Source organism: Heliangelus exortis, chromosome 2, assembly GCF_036169615.1.
Source record: "Heliangelus exortis chromosome 2, bHelExo1.hap1, whole genome shotgun sequence".
Classification (NCBI taxonomy): Eukaryota; Metazoa; Chordata; class Aves; order Apodiformes; family Trochilidae; genus Heliangelus; species Heliangelus exortis.
The window spans coordinates 75,744,017-75,763,603 of NC_092423.1; positions in this window are offsets into that span (position 1 = coordinate 75,744,017).

Genomic DNA, 19,587 nt, shown 5'->3' on the forward strand with positions numbered 1-19,587 from the left:
AAATACCTCATGCAACTGAAACTAACTATATATTAACATAAATGATTTTCCATTTGCACATTAAAAAATTACAATTTGACTTCTTGTGCCACATGAAGAAATCAGGAGGCCAAATCATACCTGATACCCTTTTCTTACAAGTAGAGATTGCAAGCAATTCTGGCTAGCAGTCATGACCACTCTCTATTTATAGATATTGCTAACAGGCATTGTTTTCTACTGGATGAAATATTAGAATACTTATTTATGTAGCATAAAAATGAGGACTACTGTGCTATTTCAGGATGTAATAATGTGACTTTGTTTAGGGCAAAGGACTAGAATATCAGGGAGTTAAGGGTGGTGTTTGCCAAAACTGAGCAGTGGTTCATGAACACCATTGTCATTAGGACACTGATTCCTCGTTTTTCTTGCCTTTTCTTCCTATGGAAGTTCCCTTTGTGAGGCAATTGCTATTGCTCCTCGTGCTGTCACAGGAACATTCAGAGCTGAGCAGAACCTCTACATAATCTCTAAAACAAGGAATAAAGTTTACTGACAGCTTCAGGTGGTTCAGGCGTGGTTCAGGTGTCAATGAACCACAGAAAAGTTGTATGAAATCTTTGCTGCAAGTTCTATCATGGGGCTGAGCAGGCTTTGGGGCTGACATTTAGATCCAATGGGCCATCACATTTACTTGTCTGCAAACATAGCTTGACTTCTGTCTTGCAGAAAAGTGAAAACGGATATCCCCCTTCTTCTTCCCTTATCATTTCACAGGGAATCCTTTGTAATAGAAAAATGTTAATTACTTCAGTCTCTGACTCCTTCTGTTAATTCATTTTTTAGTGTGTTAGCCACAGATTCTCAAATTCTAAAATATATGAATAATGTTATATGGACAGCATAAAGAAATTGTCCCTTTGAGTGCTAGATTGCTTTATATGTTAGATGTATCTTAAGGAAATTTTTTTCAGTGACTTTGTGCTTGATCTGTTGTGACAATAACAACTTCCAACAATTGAGGTGGAGATTGAGGCTTTAAGCAGCCTAGAGCCATATGGTACTATAATTTTTTTTTAAAGCAGAATTCCTCACTGAGCTAAGGAAGCTTCTCTCTGTGAAAGTTTGACATGCTTTGTATACAGTATGAGTTGAATATAATTTCCAGAACTTTATCCATGATTTTTTGCACAAATCAACATGGACACCTTGAGAACAGCTTATAAAATAATTTGGATTTTCATAATTTGTATCAGTGTTACATTTTATGGTATTTTGGCTCTTGATTGTTTCCTTTTTTTTACAAAGAAAGCTAACTTTAGAAACTGTCAGGTTTCTAAGTTGGTGTTTCTTAGATTAAGGGTATATTAGTTGAAAATTTTCGAATACTTCTTAGGTGGAAAGGAAATGTTAAACGTTATACTACTATAATGCATCACAGCATTATTTTTTTTTCCTTTTCCTTTTACTCTAGGTAAATTTAGGTACCTTATATTATTTTTAATTTGGCAGGTCTCCCACAACATAGCTTTCTTGGCTGAATGGCTATGCCATGCCCTTTTACTCTAAAAACAAATAAGACACTGCAACCCCAAGGTTAAGTGAAAGTAATGTCTACTAAAATATATTTTACTTAATAAAGTCCTAGTTATAACCCTACCTAGCATAATATTAATATTTTAGTATGTGTAATAGGCCATGAAAAGTTCTGCAGTATCAGTGAGAACTTCATTATACAGCTTATATAAAAAAACATTTTTCATTCTTAAATTATGTATGCTTGAGGCTTGAACTGACCAGTAGCAGGAACCATAGACTACCAGTAATAAAATTACAATATTCTTTTAATGATAAAATTTTAATATCTTCACAAAAATTAATTGAGTACAGCAGTTTGTTTACTGCTGTCACTGCATGGCAGCATGTTTACTTGTTCAGAAATCACACAAATATCAACCTATTCCTTTTGCTGGTTTATTTGGGGAACATGTAGTAATTTCTGATGGCATTTCAGTGAGAGTAATAGACCCTGCAGCTGTTTTCTCTGAAGTTAAATATCAAATATTTGCGTTCCTTGATTCTGTCAAACCACATATTCATACACAAAATTAGTTTCAACATACAGACAGAATAAAAAAAAATTATCAAACTTGTTCAATTGCAGCCACCTGCAAGTATCTGATAGGGTCACACATATGGTCATTGTGATGACAAAGCAAAATTCAGAACATATGTCAGATTGCCTGCACTTCCAGAGCTATCATGTACTTGTGTTGAATGCCTAACAGAAGACTGCCCTTCTTTCAACTGTTACAAAAGCTGATACTGAATGACATATAAAAATAATAGCATAGTTTCTGTGATAAATTTAACATATGTTAATACATAATGCAAAGCCATGTCACAATGTCAGCTCTGTTCTTTAAAAGCAGGTAAACACTAAGCCAGTGAATTCTTTAACCAGAATATGCAAATCACTGCAGAAAATTTCCAGTTTTCTAATTAGTGGATAAAGTTTTTACTTTATCCTATGGAGTTTATTTTAACAATACATTATTTTTTCTTTTTCAACATAATTCTTACACATAGGAAGTTAACTGGTACCTTTGTATTTCCCACTAATATAGTTAAGACAGTCATGTTCACCAGGTATAGTACGTAAAGAAGTAATTTTCCTCTGTACAGCTTGATAGGAGCAACATTATAATCGACTACATAAAACAAATATTTATGCCCTATTATCTTCAAATGTGTGCTAGGAACCTTCTTACATCTGCATGTTAATATGAATGTTCAGTTCATGTATCAGTTTTGACCTGTCCTTAACACATTGAAAAATATATTGCTGTAAACATAACCAGAGTTCCACTTTAAATATAACCTTTTTTTTTGGACTGGAAAAAAAAATGTTTTCACAAATCTTATATCCCCCAAATCACCTACTTGAATTAACTTTTACCTCACCTCAAATATTTTCCTCTGGAAGGAAATTAGAGAATTTTAGATGAAGTGTACTGGAGTAAATATGTGTGACATTTGCTATGCAACAGCACCGATCTTGAAAATAAGGTAGAGACAGAATAAAACAGATCTAGAAACTGGCTGATTGCAAGACTTACACTTTTCAAATTATTAACCATTTAAATGCAAACACTGACATTTCATCCTTTGGTAGAATATCTAAGAACAATGACTGACACTAAGAATAATAACACTGACAAATTGTACGAAAACACCCTGTCACTTCCTTGAAAAAAGAAAGTCATTAAACCCACCTTCTTTCTAAATAAATAAAAACCTTGTATATTTTTTAAGAATGTACTGTAAAGTTAATTTTGTTAATAACACTCTGGTAAGATTCACTATTTATTTATCTAAACTGCAAAAGAAAATCATATCCACCTGCCATGTCTGACAAACATTTAATAGTGCTTTTATAATTATACATTCCTCCCTGCCAACAGCTCTAATTTACATGGATCTGCCAAAGATAATACCATTGAAGCATATGGTAGAAAAGATTCACATAAATCTCAGAAAGAATAACAAGTAAAAAAAGTGTTCTAACAGATGTATATTTAAACGATAGACAGACCCTAAGGAAATCTCTTTTTGATTATAAACATTCATATCTTTGTGTTTCTTCTCCTTTTCTCTGCAACAGGGATACAGTATCTTTCCAAAGAGGCAGTGTGAAGTAATATAAGCAATCCTCAAATGAGAATCATATTCAGTTCTCTGGACAGGTGAACTATGTTTTACCTCTCCTCATACATAATTTGAACTGTCCCAAATGGTTTCTAATACATATCTACATAAACAAACGGTTTAGAGCTATGAAAATATAGTGAAAATAGATTTCACCTTACCCAGTTAACTATCTGAAATTAGGGAATCCATTTGAAACTAGCTGTCCAGAAGGCCATTTTATGGCCAAGAAAAGTATTTTGCAAAAACATTTTGCAACACTGCTTAATGACTTAAAAGTCACTTTATGGGAAAAAGCCTGCAACTACATCAAATCTTTACTCCAAGTAATATTACTTCCTAGTAATCCATTTGTACTTCATTTGCTTCTAGAAATTATAGTCTGCTTTATGAACACAAGTCAATTTTCTTGATACTTCCAGGACTCTTGTAATGGAAAAGCCTGGTTAAGTTCTCCAAAGTTCTCAGAAAAAAACCCAAAACAAACCACAACCTGATTAATAACTTCCATTTAATATGAGATTTTCCTGAGTATTTCCCATGGTTAGAATTTATCTGTTCTATATATGTCCTGTCATAAAGTTTCTTATACTCAAGACCCATGTTATGGGAACAAGTAAACTCACTTATTGTGGCTGTTACCACTAAGCTAAGAATATCCTGCACTAAACAAAGTTGGTATCTGCACTTCTATAAATTGTTATATTTATTTCAATTAAAATTCTTATGAGTAAAGAAAAAGAAGCATCAACATTTGCATGAGAAAATGATAACACAAAATAATGCAGAGGTCTGCTGGAACCTCCACCTTCAACATTAAATATAATCTTTCCACAGTGGAGCAACACTGTTCCATATGTGATGACACAGTGTATGATTAAAAAAAGCATAAATCTTTGTTAGACCACAAAACTAACTAGACCTTATTATTTATTTATTTTGAAGCAATAAATATTGACTGTCAAATAGGTACAAACTTTTGATTTGAATACAATTATGTTGAAATTTTTCAGTCATTTTGTTGTTGTCCCCGAAGGAAATTAAGCTTCTTAGTTTGCTTATTGATACTACACACATGAATGGTGCATTTATGTCCTGAATATTATTTCATTTCAATGTAATTTTAAATTCTTTTCATTCAGAAAACTCAGAGGTCTCTACATATAACTTAAGAAGAAAAATTATATAGACTTCTCCTGATTTACTGTGTTGTATCAGCTGAAAAGTCATCACAATGAGCTGTTAAACATTCTGTTATTCATGCATACGTGCAAATACTATCAGAAAGAATCATACTAATGGAGAGCTTCATTGGACACAGTAACAAGCTGCAACTTCACAAAAATTTACATCAAAAATATTTTGCCTAACACATTGGTTTGGCAAACTTAGCAAAACTCTCTGCTGGAGATGTAATTAAAGTCCCATTGAAAAGCAATTTAAAGCAGATTATGATTTTTAGGTTTGGAAAATGAGGTAGGACTCATTTTTTTATTTTATTTATATTTATACATACTAGAAAAATATTTCACATGCAGTTTAAACAAAAATATAGAGTTCATCTTAAACTTAACATTCATCTCTTTGCCGTAAAAAAGTCAAAGGTTAAAAAATAAGAAGACTCACAGAAAACATATAGCATGTTCATTTAAGAATGAAGTATTATTTATTTGAGCCCGGGACCTGCTTCTCAGAGGTCTTCTCCCAGTCAGACCCAACTGGGCCGTGCCACGGATGGCCTGAAGCATAGTCTATCCTATCAAGGATGCCTGAAGGGTGCCTTTGTGGTCCTGATCAGGGAGGAGCAAATATAGGTTGAATACAGAGTTTCTATTCATAGCCTCTTCACGATTAGAATGGCACTTTTCTGGTTTGCAACAGCTTTTTTCCTCAATTTTCCTATTGGAAAAGCTGGATATTAAAATAACCATTTTCAGAAAGTGTGGAATTTTTAAGGATGAATTGAAAAGAATTAAAGACAAGGATTCAGCATATGGAGTTGTACAACTAGTTTTTTAAGGACCTATATGAGCATTTAAAAATATGATTATACTTACAGAGGAACTGAGAATAAATGAGTTGATTCTGGATGTAAATAGAATGACCAATAAGGAAGGAAAAAAAGATATGAGGTAAACAATTTTAAAAAGATACTGATTTTCTTTGAGAAGTACTCTGAAAAATAAATTCATACCTTTCAACAAGCTACCATGTCTTCTGGTTTGGCAGCAAAATAGAAAGTTATATTTATATGGCAATTCACCCAGCACTATTCAGGCCATTGGCAGGCCAGATAAAGTCAGATGACAGTTCTCCTTCAAGCTGCTTTTTTATCTGCCACATGAATCAGTCCAGATTGTCTCAGATGATTAAGCTTCATAAAAGTTTGTTTGACTGTATTTGTGTACTTAAATGGTAGTGTACCCTCACTTATTTTCTAAATGAGAAGCAATTTTCAAAAGGCACATTTTCTCTCTAGAAAAGTCATCCACTTGGATACACAACAGTTATTAACTCCAATTCTACTGTGTTAATGCAGTACTAGACTGATTTTGTCAGATACTCCAGGGAACTAATATATATGTTTTGGGTTTTTTTAAATATATGTTGTGCTAATATTTTGCATCTGTTTATAACTTCATTTTGTCCAGTAAATTTGGTTAAGATACAGCTATGCCACTTACCTGCCAGAACTCTCTCATTTCCTTTGGTTTAAGGAGAGGCTTCAAATTTTGTGTTCTCTTTTGTAGACCTCACAATTTGCTATGAACTCTTATCTTCTCATATCCATACAACAGTGCATCTGAACCTCTTGGCAGATTTCAGAAACCAATTTTAGGTACTGGAATGAGAAAGTTAAAAGTGGGGAGGGACAAGGAACATTGTACCCATAAGCCCACAAATCTTTGACAGACAATTAAACTGCTGTATATTATTCTTCCCTGGACAAAAATCTTAGAGGAATAGAATTTAAAAAAATGCATCCTCAAGTTCATCGATGGCCATCTTAATAATTTAACATAAAGCAAGTAAACACTTGGAGGAAACAGGGTTAGTATCCAAAACACCCATCTTTTGGTATCTTGTTTAGGTAGCTGGAGTTTCCAGGCTGTTTTTTTCAAACTTCTGAGGATACCATAAACCCTTCCTGGCCTTGTTCAACCTAACCTGATGTATCACTGCACCCATGTCCTAGGACCCTATTTCAGCTCAACTTCAGGTGTATAGAAGCTGCCTGAGATACCATTTGGGTACTGAGGGGTTGAGTAGCTCCCTGGAGCCTCTCTCAGTCCTGACATCTGTTTGTTGTCAGGACCTGGCAGCCAGGGCCTGTCTCATCTTCCCATCCTGGAGCAGGGCAGTTGGGATGCACCAGTGCATCTCCACCCCCAGGCACTGAGCAGCTCCCTGGGAACAAGGACCTGGCTTAGGCTTGACTGGGGCTTGTACAGGATGGGAACAGCCCCAGGAGATGGGCAGGGTCAGTAAGCTGGTGGTACCCTGAGGAGCATGACATATTGTCTAATGAGCTGAGAAAGATTCTTCTGTAGAAGTGATTAAGAGCAGCAGCCCAGTTTAGGGCTTTGAAATCCCCTTTGCAGTCATCTCTTCCCTCGTGGAGTAAAGAAGGTTGCTACAGAAGCTGCTGTCAAAATATGATGCAATTAGGTGCCTAGGGTAATATATGATACTGTCTCCATGGATGACTTTCCACACATTTGGTCTATAGTTCAGTAAATCTATATTTGCTATCAGTACTGGAAAGTTCAAGTCTCTGTACTGCCCTGACAACTTGGGCATCAGGACCTATTGTCTGTAATAATTTGGCATATGTTAGCGTTATTGTAACAGAGCTAATAAAATTTCTGCTTGTATTTGTATTAGATTGTTAATATTTTAGTTTGGTAACAGTAAATTGCTGTCTCCCACTTTGCAGGTGAGTTCCACTTTTGTCCATAAGAAGATTCTGAGTTTACCAAATGTAATTGATTTTCTTTAGACTTCTCATTTTTAAATGCAATGTAAACCCCCTACCAAATCTGAGCATAAGTGAATGTAAAGGCTGAGGTCCAGTCAGTTTAACTGGCTACCTAAATGACATTGAACTTCTAGACACCTCTCATGGTAGCTGTCTTAAAGTATCTGTCTAAAAGCCTATTTTTTTTGTTAGTGATCAAAATAATATGCAATTGCAGAAGTCTCCTGAATGAAACAAAATTAGTATTCACTGGAACTGTATATCCTGAACAATTCTTAAGAAACTCAGTCAGCTAAGTTAACGAAAAATTAATGTGGTGTTTTTTGTTTTGCTTTTTTTCCAGGATCTATAATTTGTAACCCAGTTCAGGAGTTTTATTGTAGCTCTTTTATGTTCAGGCTAGGGTATAAAACATAAATATTCCAGGAGTAAACAATTAAAACTTCAGCACCTTCCTCCACCAGTCAGTAATTTACTTTGATAAGAAGCACACAAAAATTGGTCAGCCCTAGAGTGACATCTACAGTTCAGGAAAATAGGCAAGAGAAGCAAGTTACATCCACTCAGCTTGCTTTAACTAGGAAACATGAGTGTACTAGTGATGTATGAGTTGAGGATGCTAAAAAGGAACAAATTTTACCATAAAGAACCCTGATGGCCAGTAAGCAACAGAAATACCTTGGCCCACCTGTCAATTCAATTCTTTGGCCAGTAGCTTTCCACCTCCACTTTTTACTAACAATCTAGAAAAGGTTTAATCCTGGAATAGAAAAATAATATTTATCAATTGTAGCCAGGAAATAATCAGATCTGGAGAAATAATGTGATGGAGTAGTCTTTTTGGAGGATGGAACACAAAAACTAATAGGAAGGGCAGCTGGAACAAGTATGCAAAAGATTCAGTACAACATATTGTGAGACAGTAAGACTTTACATAATCCATGTATATAAAATTCCTTTAACTTGTGGGTAATTGAGCAGTCTGCAATACTTGATTCAATTATAATAAGCAGAACAATGAATTTCATCTCCAAAGAACATAGTTCTATTTTTTTTTTCTAAATGCATTATATTACTTAGATGCAATTTTATGGAATAGATGTGTTTCATCCAAGTAAGGAAGAACCAAAGAAATGAAAAAATTAGTAGATATTTCTGACGCATTTAATATTAACTTTAATGCACAGATAAAGAAAACACCCCATGTCAGTAGTACCATACAAAAAGTGATTGGTTTATTTTATCTGATGGTATTTCTGGAACTACACATATGACATTTTAACACTGCAGACTTCATCAATGGGATAAAACTTGGTCATATCTAATGGATTTGTATGCTTGAAGTCAGAAGAGCTGGAAATGTCATTAGAATGGTTGTTAGAAGAAATGCTGGTTGTGAGATAATTTGTCATCTCTTTAGCTATCTTACCAATGATAGATAATTTGGAACATATGAGTCTATTATAGGTCAGTTAACTTTGAAATATGATATTGAAATTATGTAGATCTCTTGCTAATGTCAGGCTGCGGACAGCCAATGCAATACTTTGTTTACAGGAGCTTGATAATCTCTTTGAATATGGCTAGAACAGCTGTAGGAAAAAAATGACCAGTCTCTATCAGGAGAGTTCTGTAAGGAAAAAAAAAAAAATCTTTCCTTTTAAAAGTTTATTTGGCTAGTTTTTCATGCTTTCAATTTTGCTAGTCTCTCAGTGGAGAGCTAAAATTCTGGTATCTGTCTACTGACAATATTTTCTGTGCACAAGGATTTGTAAAAGAATATGGGAAGAAAGAATTAATTTTAAAAGGTGCCAGAAAAGATAGGAGGAAGAACAGGGGAAATACCACAATAAATAATCCATTTGCAATAGAGTTTCTGTCTTTGTCAGAAAAGAACAGACTGTTTAAAAAGATTTAAACTTTGTGGACATGACAGCTTTATTTTTATTGAACACAAGCCAAAGATAAAACCAGTCTGAGTGAAGGTTAAATTAAAAAGCTAATACATGATAACTATTTCATTTTAACAACCTGGCCATATGCATGTGACCTGTCATTCCAAATAGATACAGAGCTCTCTCATGAACATGTTCTATAGCACAAATTAGATAGGCTGCAAAAATTGTCATCTTTAAAACCAAATAAAAAAATATATGAAAGGTTTTTTCACTTTTTGAAATGGGGATGGAGCAGAACAAGATATTAATCACTACCACTATCACAGACAGAATACTTCAAAAGACTTCAATATCACTTCCCCTCTCAAATCCACATATATCTGAGGTTCAGGAGCTGAGGACTGATTCTTACTAATGTCAAAATACACTGGATTCACAGTAAAGTTCTTGTTTGCTATTTAACTATTTTCTGAATTTCCATCTTTTTGATTTCTACTTTCAAATTTATTTGGACATGTAATGACAAACAGGAAGAAACGTAGTGCAAAGAGCAAAGATGGTGGACTCAGACTACTCTCAGTGGTTTTCTCTGAGTGGCCAACAGGCAATGGGTACAAACTGAAATAAAGAAAATTCTATTTAAACATAAGAAAAAGCCTTTTAACTGTGAATGTCATAAAACACTGTAACAGGTTGCCCAGAGAAGCTGTGGACTCTGCATCCTTGGAGATGCTCAAAACCTTACTGGACACAATCCAGAAAAACCTGCTCTAGTTTATTATTGTATGTATTTCAGCATTTGTACTTTTAGAAAAAATTCCTTTGGATGTTTTTTGGGGTACCTAGCTGTAATATATTACTTTTAAGTTAATTTTTTTTCCCCAGCTGGGGTTCATGCTCCCAGAAAAGTTGTGAATGCATGAAAGTGATTTATTTTCATAAGGTCTGTTTGGCACCGACCTAAGAAGATATTTTTGATGTATTGCTCAGTACTGCTCCTCCAAGACACAAAATCCCAGGGGGAAAAAACTTCAGAGAAGCTAAAATCCACTCTACATAGCTAAATGCTTGGAACTTACATCTTCCTACAAAAAGCACAGAGACATGCATTTATGATAACCCAAGATATTTTTAATGTCTCTGTAAAGGAAATTGGGTTGAATATATACTACTGAATTTAACATTAAGACATATGGGACTAGGTCTACACTTCAGTGGAGGGGAAAAAAGCTACTATGTAAAAGCTACAGGAAAACATGTAATGGAAAGTGTAGAGAGACATATTCTGATTGCTTTTCTATTTTTTTTTCCAGTTGGTTTTGTTGATTTGTTTTGTAGCTAACCTATTTAAAAAAAAAAAAAAACAAACTTAAAATTCTAGCCCATCTTTAAAACAGTCAAGACTCATGCACATGACTATCAAGAATATCTTCCCAATAGAATAAAAATACAAAACCTCATTAGTGCTGTATGGGATCATGTTAACAATTTATTTTTCTTACATACAGTATATTTTACTTATAGTAACACATGGATTTTTTTCCTATAGTAGTTAGGTAACTATGAAATGTCATATTCTGCTTTATTTAAAAAAAAAAAAAGCATTATCAGTTTTGTAGCAATTATGACTAGTCTGCTCATTTTTCATATGACAATGCATTCCTGAAAATAATTATTTGCCTTGGAGAGCTAATGATCATTAGCACTATAATTACATATTTCGTTAACACATATATTCCATATGTAGATAAAAATACATTGCCCATCCTTGTGTTATGCACGAAGTTGTTTTTCAAGCCCCAGAAAAAATAGTTTCTTTTTTTGCTACTAAGGTGCATTGTGTTGCTTTTTTAAGTCACAATGAGAGAAAGAACTGTCTATAAATGTCTTTTGAATCAATCATATCAGGTTCCAAGCAACAACAAAATCTTTGGGAAAAAAGAAAGATAGAGTCATGCTAAAGATTGTAATTATGTTCATAAATAAGACATGAGAAAATAGAAAACCACAGCAAACTTTTGATCAGTATTTTTCAGGACGTTCTCCCTCATTTCTTTGGCTCAGTACAAGGAGAATTAGAAGAAAAGTATAAACACCAAGTAAAAGTCAAATAATTTGTGTTCCTACAAGAATCTTGATCCAGGATAAAATTTTTACACCAACTTTGGTTGTCTCTTGTATTGTAAAGTAAGCGCTAAAGAACTGTGAACTTATATTTACCTGGCCATTCAGATGACTTTTCACTATGAATCAATCAATGGGGTAAAAGCAGATGATGTTAATTATCTAGCTTTCAGCAAGACATTTTGCATAGTCTTTAACTGTTATTGAAAGGTCCTTAAATCCTTCACCCACCTTTTTCAAACTCCCGAGTTCTCAGGCAGGTGGTTCCATCACACCCCACTCTCCATGCTCTTAATCAGACTCAAGCCAGCTGCATGGGGAAAGTCGTCAGACCAGAGCAGGAGGAATGAGTCTGCTTTATTACTCACCAGACCAGCAAGGACATTAGCAAAATACAGCAAATACCCAGGAGGCACAGGTGAGCAGGCAGAGTATATGAGGGAAGACTGACACAAATGGCCAGGCTGGACAGGGGTCTGAGCAACCTGATCTGGTAGGAGGTGTCCCAGGCCATGGCAGGGGGGTTGGAAATGGATGATCTTAAAGGTCCCTTCCATCCCTGAAAATTCTATGAATCTATGATTCAATGAATCACAAATGTGGGAGAATTCTTTATCAAGACTATGCTACAGCCCCTGTTGGACACCCATGAGGTAACTGGGTCCTGATTTTTTTCTAGCAGTAATACTGCTAGGTAAATTAAGATTCAGGGCAGATATTCAACTGATGGTCCTCACTAATGCCAAAATTTGTTCAGGGTGAATTGCCATGAGTATCTAAAGCAACTAATTTAAATTGCATTAAAGAGCACCTGTTTGCAGTGTTGGGACACAGTTTTCATTTAAAGTGGAACACCTGCTTGTGGTATTTCATCAGTACTGTGGTTGGAAGACCTGTCATCTTAGTACAAAAAGACATCAAAATTAAGGGTGAATTTATAAAAGCTAGGGAAAAACTGCCTTGATCATGCATAGAAAAAGGTTATACTTACCCTTTACAGGGCAACCAAATATACTATTACTTTAAAACTTCGAGGGATGGGGTTTCCACTACCTCTCTGGGCAACCTATTCCAGTATTTCACTTTTAACAGGACACATCTCAAAAAGCACAGATTTCTCCAAAGCATTTGTGCTATGCTTAAGTATATTGTTCTGCATCTGTTATGCCAGAGATACATAAAGTCAAATAGGTCTTCGTTTGATTGAAAACAATGTCTATTGAAATATATAAAAGCTTTGTAAAAATCTGAAGATTTATAGCATTAGCAGTAAACAGAAATAAGCAGAAGTGTTATTTCTTCATGTGACTTTCTGTAGAACCTGTCTTCAGCTAGTAATTGTACACGAAGACCACAAGATGGTAGTCTTGCCTTGGAAATAGTGTACTAACGCTTGTTTTTCTGAAAATGGGCTTGACTGATTCCTTTTTGGCATGAGGGACTTTCAGCTCCCATCCTGTTTCTCTGAAATAGTACTCATGTACAACAAAAGTTAAAGGGCAGAAAGTTTAAATCATGTTTAAATTTTCATCAGGAAAATATACCATAGAATCATAGAAAGGTTTATAAACTTTAATGACTTGAATTTCTCAGCTTTTAAGATTCTTGACTTTAACAAGTGGTCAAAATGGAAAGTTTTAAAACTAAATACCTCCATATCTGGAATATCCCATTATGATAACTGTGAATTTTATCTATGGTTTTCCTATAAATAATCACTAATAGTTATTAGTACTTCCTTCTTTTTTAGCCTACCAGGTAGAGAAAATTCTATTAATAAATTCCTTACTGGTGCATGAATCTTATTTTTTTTAAAGACTCAAAATACGGTGTTACAATACAGATGGTTCTGTTTCCAGCTACAATGAACATGAAAATGTAATATTAGAAAAAATTTCTGGGTTACTTTTACTAGCCTTTGAAAATTAGCACCAAGTCCAAGAATTAGGTAATGTCCTTTAATATTTTATTGTCTCTAGTACAGTTTTTATATGTCAGATTTTAAGAAGGTCCTTCCCAAGGGAAATGATTTATAAGGGAAATTTTCTATTACTATTTCTTAGTAACACTATTTAATATTAATAATACATAGTAGTATTGCATAGGGCTACTCATATACACACATGAGAGGGAGATAGGGGAAAGAGGGGTATGTCCACATATGTTTCTTGTGGTTCAGGTACAGTTCAGTCTCAGACTTTCTGAGAGTTCGCAGCTCATTCTTACCACAGTTCTGCAGTGCTAGTCATTCTCCTGATTTTTTCTCAATATTCCAAATAATTGTGCACATACATTATATTGTTCCTCTCTCAGAGCCCACTGAGAGTACCATATCTGTTTCCATATCTGTACCATATCCAAACACAAAATCACATAGAGCTCTTGTACCAGGACCAGAAGAGGGCCAAAAATGATCAGAGGGCTGGAGCATCTCTCCTGTGAAGACAGGATGAGAGAGTTGGGGTTGTTCAGCCTGGAGAAGAGAAGACTCTGGGTAAACTTTATAGCAGCTTTCCAGGACATGAAAAGGGCCTACAGGAAAGGTGAGTGACATTGTATAAGGGCATGCAGCAATTGAGAGAAGGGTAACAGTTTTAAGCTGAATGAGGATATATTTGGACTAGATATTTGGAAGGATTCTTTAGTGTGAGGGTGGTGAAGCACTGGAATAAGCTGCTCAGAGAAGTTGTGGATGCCTCCATCCCTGGAATTGTTCAAGGCCAGGTTGGATGGGGCTGTGAGCAGCCTCATCTAATGTAAAATGCCTTTGCCCATGGCAGGGCGCTTGGCTTGGAACTAGATGATCTGTAAGGTCCCTACAAACCCAAACCATTCTACAAATAAAAAAAACCCAAACCATTCATACAAATAATATGCAATTATAAGTATACTATGCATATTTCTTGAGAAAATAGGGTGTATCCTTGGGAAAATGAGACCTTTCCCTTTCAGCTGACTGTAGGGCCATACATAGACTATAGGGCTATCAGACTATGTCACAGTAAATATTGAAAGACTGACTCATTGTTAGGTTGTGGTGGGCTACTAAATGTTGATAATTATGCACTTTTGAGGAAATATTGAATTTTATTATAAAAATTGCATAATCACAGGTTGCCAGTTTGTTTGGTGATGTTGACAAGTATCCAAATACAACCGACACAATATGCTGAAATGATGTAAAGTATCTCCTTAGAAAACATTATGTAATTATTAAATAAAAAAAGATTATTATTTGAGTATCATTGAGCAGTGGATTAACACCAGGAGTTTCTGTGTTATTAATCCACTTTAGAGTATACATAACACTAGCACTAAAGAACTATTGTCTATAACACTGGCAAAATTGGCAATATTAAAAATACTTTGTCTTTCTTCTGTTTTATTTGAAGAATCCCATCCCTTCTCACTTTTGTTTTGTCGTTGCACCTTCAAAATAATCTTAATAACTGTGTTTGAGCACTTCATTCCTATTATATAACTTTTTAACACACTTATTAGGACTGTATATATGAAAGGGAGCCTTTTGTGGATACAAAATGAACCTCTCTGATTCCCAAAGATCAGGTTTTCATATTTTTTCCTGAAATTCTAATTCTTTTGAAATTATTATTCTATGAGTACAGAATAATCTTACAAATGTTTCCAGAGATTTTTTTGTAATTTTCTCATGCTCCTCCCTGAATTTAACTTAAAAATTTTTCTCACTGCCCTGACAATTCCACGTGCCATATAAATGTTCTTTGTCTAGCTTATTTGTGGAAAACAAGGAAAAGTGTTCATAACAATGGCAGCTATCACGTAGGGCATGACCTTCACCTTTGACAGGAATTTTACTTCTGTTTTTTAAATAGGTGCCTCTTTCTGTGCAGCCTGTCTGACTTACTCTCCTGTTCAAGATTCAAAGGCTCGGCTCATCAGGTATTACCTCTGTTGAGTGCTTATTGTCTAACCAACATTCATCTCAAATTCCTTGGAGACCCTTTGAGTAATTCAAACAATATTCTACTACTGTTTATGACAAAATATCAGATATCTTTCAAACTTCCCTGGGAAATCTGTTCCAGTGTCTCACTGCCTTCACAGTAAAGAGTTTCTTCCTAATATCTAAATTAAATCTACATATCTTAGGTAGATTTAGATTTAGGTAGATTCTTTAGATTGAAACTGTTTCTCCTCATCCTATCTCTACATGTCCTTGTGAAAAGTCCCTGCCCAGCTTTCTTGCAGGTTCCCTTCAGGTTTTGGAAGGCTGCTATGAAAAGGTGAATAATAAAGCAGAGAAAGTCAGGGTTTTGTCTGATAGTAGAGATGACCAGTGAGTAAAGGAGTCTGGATAGATAGAGAATATTTCTTAACCTATCCCAATTTTACAAATCAAAAATAAAACTGGGAAGAATAATTTTAGGAACATATTAGTGTAGGAGAACTACAAAAATTCAATTCTAACTGTACTGTAATATCTACCTGAAAAATACCTATACTGAAAAAGAAGTTTATGCATATGGGACACCGTAGCAGCTCTTTGTTATCTTTTCAACCATCAATTAATTTTGCTGCTGAAAGTATTTGCACTTACCACCATTTTTTAAATCTGTCCAATTTCAGCTTCCATCCTTTGGATCTTATTTTTAATTTTCTGACAACTTCAAGGAGTGTTATCAAAGCTTTAATCCCTTGATGACAGTTAAAAGTAAAATGTCTCTCAAAATCAATTGAGCTGCTTGAGCTTATAGTATTTTCTAGTTCTTTGATAATTTTCAGGAGTCTATTTCTGTTTAGAAGATTCTTTTTCCAGCTTTTTTTGAGTGTGGGCCAAGTAATCCAGAACTGACCATACCCCAGAGAGGTAAGAAATTTGCTTTCTGTGGATTCCTGCCCTTCTGAGACACCTGCACTGGTCCGCAGCATAGCTGGAGAGGTCACAGTGCAAATTGTTTCCATTCACAATGGGTCTCCCTCCAGCCCTGATGGAGTAGCAGTATTAAACACCAGCCAGGCAGGCTGGCAGCAAAGTCTTGTGGCTTTTTTTTTTTTTTTTTTTTTTAAATTGGTTGGAAGCAGAAGTGCTGAGGTACTAACAGGCTGACTGCTGTTCTTACATCTGGTGTCAGAGTGGTTCTAAAGAGTGTTTATCGATATGGTGACACACACTTTATATATATAAATATATATATAAGACCACACTGACTTTTCTGGATAGAAAATCTCCATCATCAAATGTTAATGCTGGGTAATGCTGGGTTTGGTTGGAATAAAGTGAATTTTACTCATCGCAGCTGGTATTGGGCCATGGTCTGGATTTGTGCTGGGCAGCGCTTACACAGAGTCAAGGGATTTTCTGCTTCTTACACCATCTCACCAGTGAGTAGATTGAGCGTGTACAAGAAGTTGGGAGGGGACATGGCTGGGACAGCTGAACCTTACTGACCACAGGGATTCTTCATACCATGTGATGTTATGCTCAACATATAAAGCTGGAGGAAAAAGAAGGAAGTGGGGATATTCGGAGTGATGGTGTTTGTCTTCCCAAGTAACCATTTCATGTGATGAAGCCCTGCTGTCCTGGAGATGGCTGAACACCTGTCCACAGATGGGAATCAGTGAATGAATTCCTTGCTTTGCATTGCTTGCCAGCAGACCTTTTCTTTACCTACTAAATTGTCTTTTTCTCAACCCATGAGTTTTCTTTTTTTTAGCTGTCCGATTCTCTGCTCCATCTCAACCCAGGGGAGTAAGTGAGAGGGGCTCTGGAGTGCTTCTTGGGTCAAACCCTGGCAGTCCTCATTGGTCAGCATAATGTCAGATAGGCACTGGTGGGATTGGAATGACAAGAGTATGTCATTGAGGATACTGTCCAAAAATAGAGAGGCTGAACAGTTGCCCTTACCAGATATGACAAAGTTTGCATTTAAAAAGTGCTGATCAAATTTTGCTATTTTTTGGTAGGTTGATAGCCTGGGCTCTTAACATTCTGCAGAGCAGCTAAGGCAATGGCACAAACAAAACCAACGTAAAGTCATTTAATTCTCTGATGAAGTTCTAAGGAGCTTTTTGACCGCAACTTTTGAGCCAGATATATGAGATGGGTTCCCTAGAAAGTGATAAGGAGACTCACTTCCTAAGCTGCTAGTAGTTTGGCTCCTTCTGCATTCTATCTTCTGTTTTACTCCTTCCCATTACTATCCCTTTGTATTTTGAATTATTATGCTTTTTTTTTTTTTTTTTTTTTCAGTCCAGTTCCCTTCCTCCTCCTCTTCCCCTCACTATCTTGTAAGTCTGGAAAACTGGAGCTGAATGTACCTTTATCAATAAAATGCAATGCAAAACCTGACTTTTACACCAGAAAATTAATTTTTATAGGGTTCTTAATGGTACAGTTTTGTCCATACAACTACATTAGAATACTACTGAGGCAGTGTAATAAGCATGTGTGATCACATGCATAACCACATAACATCTTCCGAAGCAAATAGGTTTCTTTTCACATTTGCAAGAAATATGAAGATATTTTGTACCCCTGAGATACCGTGTCTAAGGTCCAACTGTGCATCATCCATTTCCACAAACAGCAATGAACTATCAAGATTTAATGGTGAGCCTCTAGTCCTAAATGCAGTACAAATGAACTGATGATATGTCAGAATCATCCACCATCCACAAATACTCTTGTTGGATAGCCTAGAAGTATTCTTGCAAGGATAAGATTTGACTCAGCTTTTATTAATATTATTTGCTGCTGAGGTCAAATAAAAGAATTTTGTACTTATTATATACAAATACAGCTGAGGTATATTTCAGAAACTGGCAGAAATTTGCTAAATTAGAAATAAAAGTGTAAACAGGTCTATATAATCTATGCTTCTTCCACAAATCATATGAATTCTTATTGCAGAGTGAAAATATAATTTTCAGACAAGCATTACTTTGGATTCTTCCACCTCCTGTCCTTAGTAAGTGAAGGAGTTTTAGTAGCTGCTACATGCCAAACCAACCATAAGCCACTGAAATTAATATGTTAATACAGTACAGACACAGTAAGACATTGTAACAGTTCAAAGCATCAACTTTTCAGACTAGCTTTGCATCAGAATGTTTGTAACTCAGCTTAAAAATCCATGCCACAAATAATTAGGGGCAGCTGGATGTTGTTTTAAAGGTTATGAGACTGCTATAGATCTTCTATTAAAAACTTGTTTCTTTCTTGCGTCTAAAACCAAACCAAACCTAAACCAACTAACAAACAAAAAATAAAAAAAAAAACCCACAAAAATCCCACTATAGTTTTGTCTTGAGATGTGAAGAATACTGGACTCTCTTCAAAGAATTTATAGTCCTTATGCAGCACAGTGAACAGAGGAATGGGAAAACCTTATGGACCAATGACACGATGGTTATCTACCAAGTAGAGAAGAGTTGAGTCTATGGCCATGTTAAGTTCTGACCATTTCTATGGATGGAGATACCTCAGTTTCTCCCAGCTGCCTGTTCCAGTGTTTGATTGCGCATTTACATTTTTTTTCGTGGTACCTAATAGGAGATAAGAGTTTCTCTTGTTGCAGCTGGTATTCATTACCCCTTGTCTTTTCAGTGTGTACCTCCAAGAATAATCACAGTAATATTTTTCTTTCAAAAAAAAAAAAAAAAAAAAAAAAAAAAAAAAAAAAAAGAATAACTTTTCATTTTGATAGTATTACTTTGATGGATCTGGTTATTTGTTCAGTGCTCAAATGCATTAATATTCAAATACTAACATTCAGAAGCCATATCCACTTCATAATGATTTTAGTAATATCTTTATTGTTTCATAATGTACCAAACAGACTGAAGAACTAGAACAGGTAAGGATGGGCAGCAAAGAAAATTTTTACCTTCTTGAATCTTGGAAACTCTCCA